Source organism: Rhopalosiphum maidis, chromosome 3 (assembly GCF_003676215.2).
Source record: "Rhopalosiphum maidis isolate BTI-1 chromosome 3, ASM367621v3, whole genome shotgun sequence".
Taxonomy (NCBI): domain Eukaryota; kingdom Metazoa; phylum Arthropoda; class Insecta; order Hemiptera; family Aphididae; genus Rhopalosiphum; species Rhopalosiphum maidis.
This window is the reverse complement of record NC_040879.1, coordinates 71,142,916-71,150,251: the sequence shown is the minus strand read 5'-3', so window position 1 is coordinate 71,150,251 and position 7,336 is coordinate 71,142,916. Positions and strand designations below refer to the sequence as shown.

Sequence of the window (7,336 nt, the reverse complement as noted above, 5' to 3'; positions counted from 1 at the left end):
AATTATACCATTGACATGAAGTATGAATTACCTGTTAATAATTTGTTCTCGATATCTTTAAAACATTTTTCAGTGTATTTAGGTAAGTCTTCTTCAAATGATCCAACAATAATATGATTGACTTCTACATTTTTAGAGATTCTTGATAAATTATTCTTATTGGTCAGTCCAATAATTAATTGCTTTAATTCAAAAATGTTGTTACATATTAATTCAATTTAAGTGCTCAATTTTAATATAACTTTATATACCTTTTTTTGAATTTAATTCTAAAAACAACAAATATATACATTTAAGTTATCGTCAAAGCCATACTAATTATTTAGGTACCTTTATTTCCTACTGCTTTTTTAGTATTAATTATTTTATTAGTAGAATTTATAGGTGTTGTATTATTCTTGCAGGTATCGTCTAATATTTAACAAGTACATTTAACATTTTTTTTTAACTTAAATAATTTATACTATCTACATACCATAAGTTATTCTAAGCGGATGAGTTGTTGTAGGTGCCAAAATAATATTAGTATCAACAAATAACACTGGAGAATCGGCTAAGACATAACGAAAGATATTGGATTATATACATTTTATATTATTATACATAATATACAACAAAATATAATAGTTGCACAAGTTTTACTCACTATTATATTCAAGAAAACTCATAATTTCATCATCAACTGTAGGAAATAGTGGGTATTTTGATATTGTAGCTTCACTATCTGCTGCTTCATTGTTACATTCTGCCATTTGGATATTTCTTTTGATTATTCAAAGTTTTTTCATCAGAGCTGTCAATATCAGAATATTTTTTTGCTAGTTTTAATTTATACATTCGTTCTTCGTATGTTTATACATACAATATCTACTTATAACTCTTTTGATAGGATATAAAGACCATGATGGATCATTTTGTTTAGGAGCAATGTGTAAAACCATCATTTTTCGAAATATACTCTCTTTCCTAACATGTGGCTGTGGCTAGTAACAATTTAATTTAGTAGCATCCACCAAAGATGATGGAACAAGATGAATTCCATCATCAAATTCAACTACAGAGAATTCTATTATTGAATATAATTATAACATAATAAAAGTTATATTATATACTTACGACATGATATTATTTTATTCATACTAATATTATTGTAACATATAATGATATTTATATTATAATATAATATTAATGCACATGTAGTAAAACTATTTATTAATTCTGAATTGATATTTAATGAGTACTTATTTAACCATACAATGAAGTGTGTAAAATAAGAAAAAAACATATTTATTTTTAAATTGCATTAACTATAATTTACATTTTATAACAGAAACATTAAAAGCTTTTTGTTTTTCGTGTACATTAAAATTATAATTGTCATAAATACAATTTATGGTCATATCTTTAGATGGACAGGGTATTGAATATAAATTGAATTCTATAGTTTTTATTTTAAAACCTATAAAATAAAATACATTTGTATACAAAACAATATTTTTTATGTACACAGCGCTATTTTTTTCAATTAACAAAAACAATTATTTAATTAATCACTTGTTAAATTAAAGGATAGTCTATCATCTAAATAAATAAAATATTGTTGGATTTTTAGGTTTGAAAAAAATTCTGAAAGAGACCTATTGTGATGTTTAATACAAAATGTAACTGAAAATTTTTGTTTAATCTTGAATATATAATGTTTTTCAATCTAAATATTGTTTTGTAACCTTTTGGTTTTTCAACAGTTTTTTAATAAATGTCTCATGTTATTTTCAAATTTAAATGCAGAAAATATATTTAATGGCCCAAATTTTTTAACATCATTTTCTAAATGCATTAAATTATGAATATTATATGAGATACACAGAATTTTTCACATACATTTTGAAACTGATACATAATTTTTTTTAAAAATGAATAAGAATATTTCATATATTTTCAAATTTTGCCAATTAATATAGCTACATGTAATACAATTAAGGTATATTGAATATCTGGTTTTAAAATTTATTTCAAAATCACTAGACCAGTATACAAAAAGAATTGTCAGTACTCTGTTGCTTTCCAATGTCTATATTCTGTTAATCCTCTTAGTATTCTCGCAATGTCACTTGGAGTACATTTTTAAATTTCTATTAAATATACAGATATACGTTTAACTACAGATAATGATTTTTGCACTGAAAGTGCCTCAATCCATAAAGTTATCAATTTTTTTCAACTCCAAAACATTTGGGGTGCTTGTAATCAAGAAGCATACCTGAAAATAAACTAAAATTTGCACATTGCTTAAAATTGATACACCATTCTGACAGTCTATGTAATAATTTTCACCAAACAATGTATCACATCTAACAACAAACTCATCTTCTTCGTTTGATGATTGAAAACAATTTCTACCATGAATACTATTAGTTCTTATGTATGTACCAGTAGTTATACATTTTGAGCAGTTATTATATCTATTGCGAGACTTAATATGAAGTACAGATGATTTTGCAGATGCATCGCATATTAAGGCAACTTATTAAACACAAATTACTTTTCCTTTTGATGTAGTTAAACCTTCATTAACTATTGGGATTAATTCATGTATGAACTCATCCAAAAATTAATTTGATGACTTTGGTTTTTCATAAGTATCCATGGAAAATACCAAGTATAAAAACTTTATTAGTTAAACAAAGTTCAGAGTATATAATTTGCCAAAAACTACTTTTATTAGATTTTGATAAGAGTAAACCATCTATGTTAATAATTAATACAATTTTTTTTAATACAATATGTATTTTTTGTTTTAATTCCAATACAATATGGTTTAGAGCGTTAATCAGTCCAAAGTGACAATAATTTCCACCTTCGATTGGTTTGTCATTAACTGTTCTTTGTGTACCTAATAATGTTCTAGCATCGTTGGGTATATCAACATTTGTAAATTTATTCCAAATTTTTAACATTGAAGTCAACATAGCTTGAGTAGTATTGTTTTTAAAATGCCATATAATGGCAATAATTATTTCTAAAGTAATTGTGATACTAATTGTCTATTTTATGCATATACTTATATTAATTTAACCTATGTAAATCTTTTTAATTTATTTAATTCGTTAGTCACAATTTTTTTTATAAGCATTAAAAGTGCGAATTATGAGTATTCTGATAATAAAACATTAAAAATGCATTAGATATACCAATTATTTTGGCTATATCAATATTTCTAAAAAACTAAGCTTATGTGATAATTTTTTACATCGATGAATTGATATACAATTTTCATTTTACAATATTTATATTGAGGGACCGTCCTAATATACACAAACCATTCATAACGCTTTTAAAATAAATCCTCGTGAAATCTCTAATTTGCTCATTTTATTCGTGTATAGGTTGGTAATTGAGTAAAATGCACAGTCATTCTATATATTGAACAATTAGATAAAAAAATAAAAAAATAGTTACAACTTTATCGATGGTCTTACTCGTAATACGGAAATCCAAATGTCTAAAAATAAATTATTATATATTTATATGTAATTTTGTAATAGATATAAAAATAAATTAAATATCATTTGGGTACATTACTTATATTATTAAAACAATTATAAATAATCAAATGTATGTTGTTGATAATGTATTTACGGAGCAAGCATTACGACTGACGAATTCAATCAATAATATTGAGTTAATTTTGATTTTTGTTTAGAACACCAATTATAAAATTGATGAATATTATATTTTATTTTAAATAATTTAAATTTAATATTATAATATTCTTAACTGTTTGTAATGCCATTAGTTTTATAACAAATGTAAAACAATTAATACAATTAAATTGTTTATTAATTATTTTTTATGATTTTAGTTCGTGGACAGCTATATTATACTTACATACCAGTATAGTCAGTATACGTATATACCAATATGACTGGTATCAGCGGTTTTTTTAACCCTACTCAGTTGTATCTAAATGATCATGTAATAAATAATTATGTGGATCTTATTAATAAGCGTAATTCAAATGTTTATATATATAACACACATTTGTTTTCAAATCTGTCTCCAGAAAGATATTCTTTGTATTATCGGTGGACAAGGAAATTTGATTTGTTTTCGAAGACAAAAATATTAGTCCCAGTTAATTTAACAAATAAGAGCCATTGGGTTTTGATATGTATGAATTTGAAGTTAAAACAAATGCAATATTTTGATAGCCTGCAAGGAGATGGTATTTGCTACCAAAAAAAAGTTTTTGATTTTTTGAGTTATGTACATTTACATTCAAGAGGAACACCATTAAATTCAAAAGAATGGTCCTTTATAAATGTAACTAATATTCCTACTCAAAAGAATAGTTATGATTGTGGTGTATTTGTTTGTACATATGCGGAGTACTTAGCCAGGGACGCCGTTTTTAACTTTTCACAAGAACACATGGTCTCATTTCGCCAACTAATTGCATATGAGTTAACGATGAACAAATTAGTTGATATAAATGTAGAAGCTAACTACATTGACGCATTTATTACAAATATAGTAAATAATAAATAAATCTTTATATTAAAATCAATATAATAAAATATTCAAATTAATCTATTTTTATAAAAAAGTTAAATATAGTAAATCTCGACAAGTACCTCCACAGTTACGGTACGCAGTACGCACAATCATAACCATTCTTTTGACAATAAGAGACATAAAATCTATCTGATCCGTCTAATCATTCTAAATTGCAATTAAATATACTGATAAACATACTAAAATCCAATGGTTTTTGTTTTTTAAATTAATTACAAAAATGAGTTTTGTTTAAAATATATATATTGTCCAGTGAAGTTTAAATAAAAAATGTGTTATATCATATAAAGTATTTGAATTATGTGCTGTTATCAGATCCATGTAATTATTTGTAACATTATCATTTATCAAAACTATTGTTCGCAAACTGCTAACATCAATTTTACAATCCAAATTGTATATCAATGGTCATCAACACGGTAAGAATAATTGACATACTTTTTGAATATGGAATTCATTTGTCGAATACATAATAATATTATTATTAATCACTTTCACTATTAAACTCGTTGCAGATGTTCCAGTCATTCTTCTAACTACTGCTACTTTTCATATACTGAAGGAAATTACACTTTGTTTAATGCTTTTGCATCATTATTGAGTGGTTTGTAATGTTTCACAATCAATATTTTATATGAACTATAAGACATCAACTAAGCATTTATTTATTATTTTAGCTAGTATTTCTGCAATTTGAATTGTATGTATTGAGTACTAAACTTGAAATACCAGACATGTATATTGCTACGACCGCGAATCATAGAAGAAGTTTGTTTAGCAAACTCACGATACACATGGCAATCTTATTTAACGAAGATTTTTGGTTGTGTGGTATCGTTAAGTGAACCACTAATTCGATTTCAATTATCCAAGTGTTTTCCATAAGAACAATTAGGTAAACTGCAACAAATTAAATTAAATAAGCCATTTTTTAATTTATCTTTTTGTTATTATAGTAATAATAATTTACTGGTGAAATTCATAAGCGAGATCGAAGGTTATGATACATTACTTGGTTCTCCAATATACCATGGTGTATAATATGACAATCTATAACATTGTCAATATTATATTTCATTCATCAGCAGTACTTGATACATTTGTTTTAAGCTTATACATGTAAGTTATTTTCAATTTGAATAGTTAACAATAAATAATTTTATTATAATTATTATTATTATTTACATACAAAATGTATGTAAATATTTTTTTGCGATTTTCTCGAGTACTATAATATTTTTATAGTTATAGGCAGTTGAGCATCATCCCTGTTTAATTATAATCGGTTATTCAATTTTTTTTTTTAAGTAGCAGCAATCAAGTCGAACCTAGTTTACAAAATGTGTTGTGCAATTATAGGAAAAAATCAATTTATTTTTGAATATTTTTCATTTTCAGAAACATTCTGTTAGATTATGTGAATGAAAATATTTGATTTAACATTATATATTATTCAATTTCAATGACTTTTATTCTTAACTTATAACTACCTATTTACATTTTTTATATCAATAACAGTATAAATATTTTTTTCACTAGAGATGAATTAAATAAAATTCACATTATTTCTATGCTAATTGTTATCCTCGTTAGTATTATCTATTTTTATAAATAATTCCAGACTGATTCTCTCTTGTAAAATTTGATCAATTCATTATTAAGGTTCATTAGACAAAGTGCCTGTAAATATGAACTGTTTTTATTTAGCTTACATATATTTATTGTTTATTATTCTTTTTTTGTGAACTAATTTTACTCATATGAATAATCAAATATTGTATGCATTTACCATTTTATTTATGAACTTAATTTAATTTTTTTTTCAGAATTATACTATTCTTATTTTCAACAAGCTCCAAGATACAAGATTTATTAATTGTGAATCAATTATTGAACAAAAAAAATACATGTACCTATATGTACAATCTTGCAGAATTGTTTTGGTTAGGTTAGGTTAATTCATTGTATTCCAGTATATATTAGGTAGCTAAATTTTCAATTTTATTTTTTATATACTTTAAGTAATTATGTTGTAAATTATGTTTTTTTTTAATGTTAAGATATAAAAATAATTAATTTATAATAAAAAACATTATTTGTCATACCCAATTTAAACTTTTAAGTACCTATTTTATATTATTATGAATGTCACTATACGTCGTCTTATATACATAACTTTTTTGATTTATTTTAAAATATTATCTAATATAGTAATATTAATAATAATAACAACATATATTATAATGTGTTTTGTTATTTTATGGTATTTACCGATAGATATTATTAAATGTTAAGTCATGTAATTTAATATAATATGGAATTAATATAAATAATTGTATAATGTATTAAATACTAATAATAATATAAATGCAATATTTTTGGAAAAAATCATATTATTCTACTATGATTCTAAAAGTAAAATCAATTAATTTAATAGCCTTGTCATATAGACATATCACTTGCTAATATAAACTTGTAGACCGTCTCCTATCAGAATTTTTTTTCGTATACTTACAATGATATATCATTGAATTCAAATTTAACATGAGTACACATAAAAGTGACCCATTTGATATCCAATGTATAGCAGAGCGGTACCCACGTCTCACTTGATGCACTTACTTACCTTTTTAATCATTATTAAATAAATATTTGTACGGTTAAATTATTATAGCATTGAATAAACTAGATTGAATCAATAGTATAAACTAAAAAGTCATATCAATAGTTTGTTCAGCGGACAATTAATATAAATGACAAT

The 7,336-nt window shown here is 23.9% G+C and overlaps 1 long non-coding RNA gene and 1 pseudogene across 1 annotated transcript; one reads left to right on the top strand and one right to left on the bottom strand.

Annotated features, from left to right (window-relative positions):
- Window positions 1-2: 2 nt before the first annotated feature.
- On the bottom strand, window positions 3-1,073 carry LOC113558237 (annotated as a pseudogene).
- Window positions 1,074-4,862: 3,789 nt separating this feature from the next.
- LOC113559028 lies at window positions 4,863-6,495 on the top strand. The gene is made up of 5 exons (XR_003405804.1): window positions 4,863-4,994; window positions 5,091-5,179; window positions 5,253-5,470; window positions 5,532-5,694; window positions 6,402-6,495. It is a non-coding gene; the product is annotated as an uncharacterized LOC113559028 (long non-coding RNA).
- The last annotated feature ends 841 nt before the right edge of the window (window positions 6,496-7,336 follow it).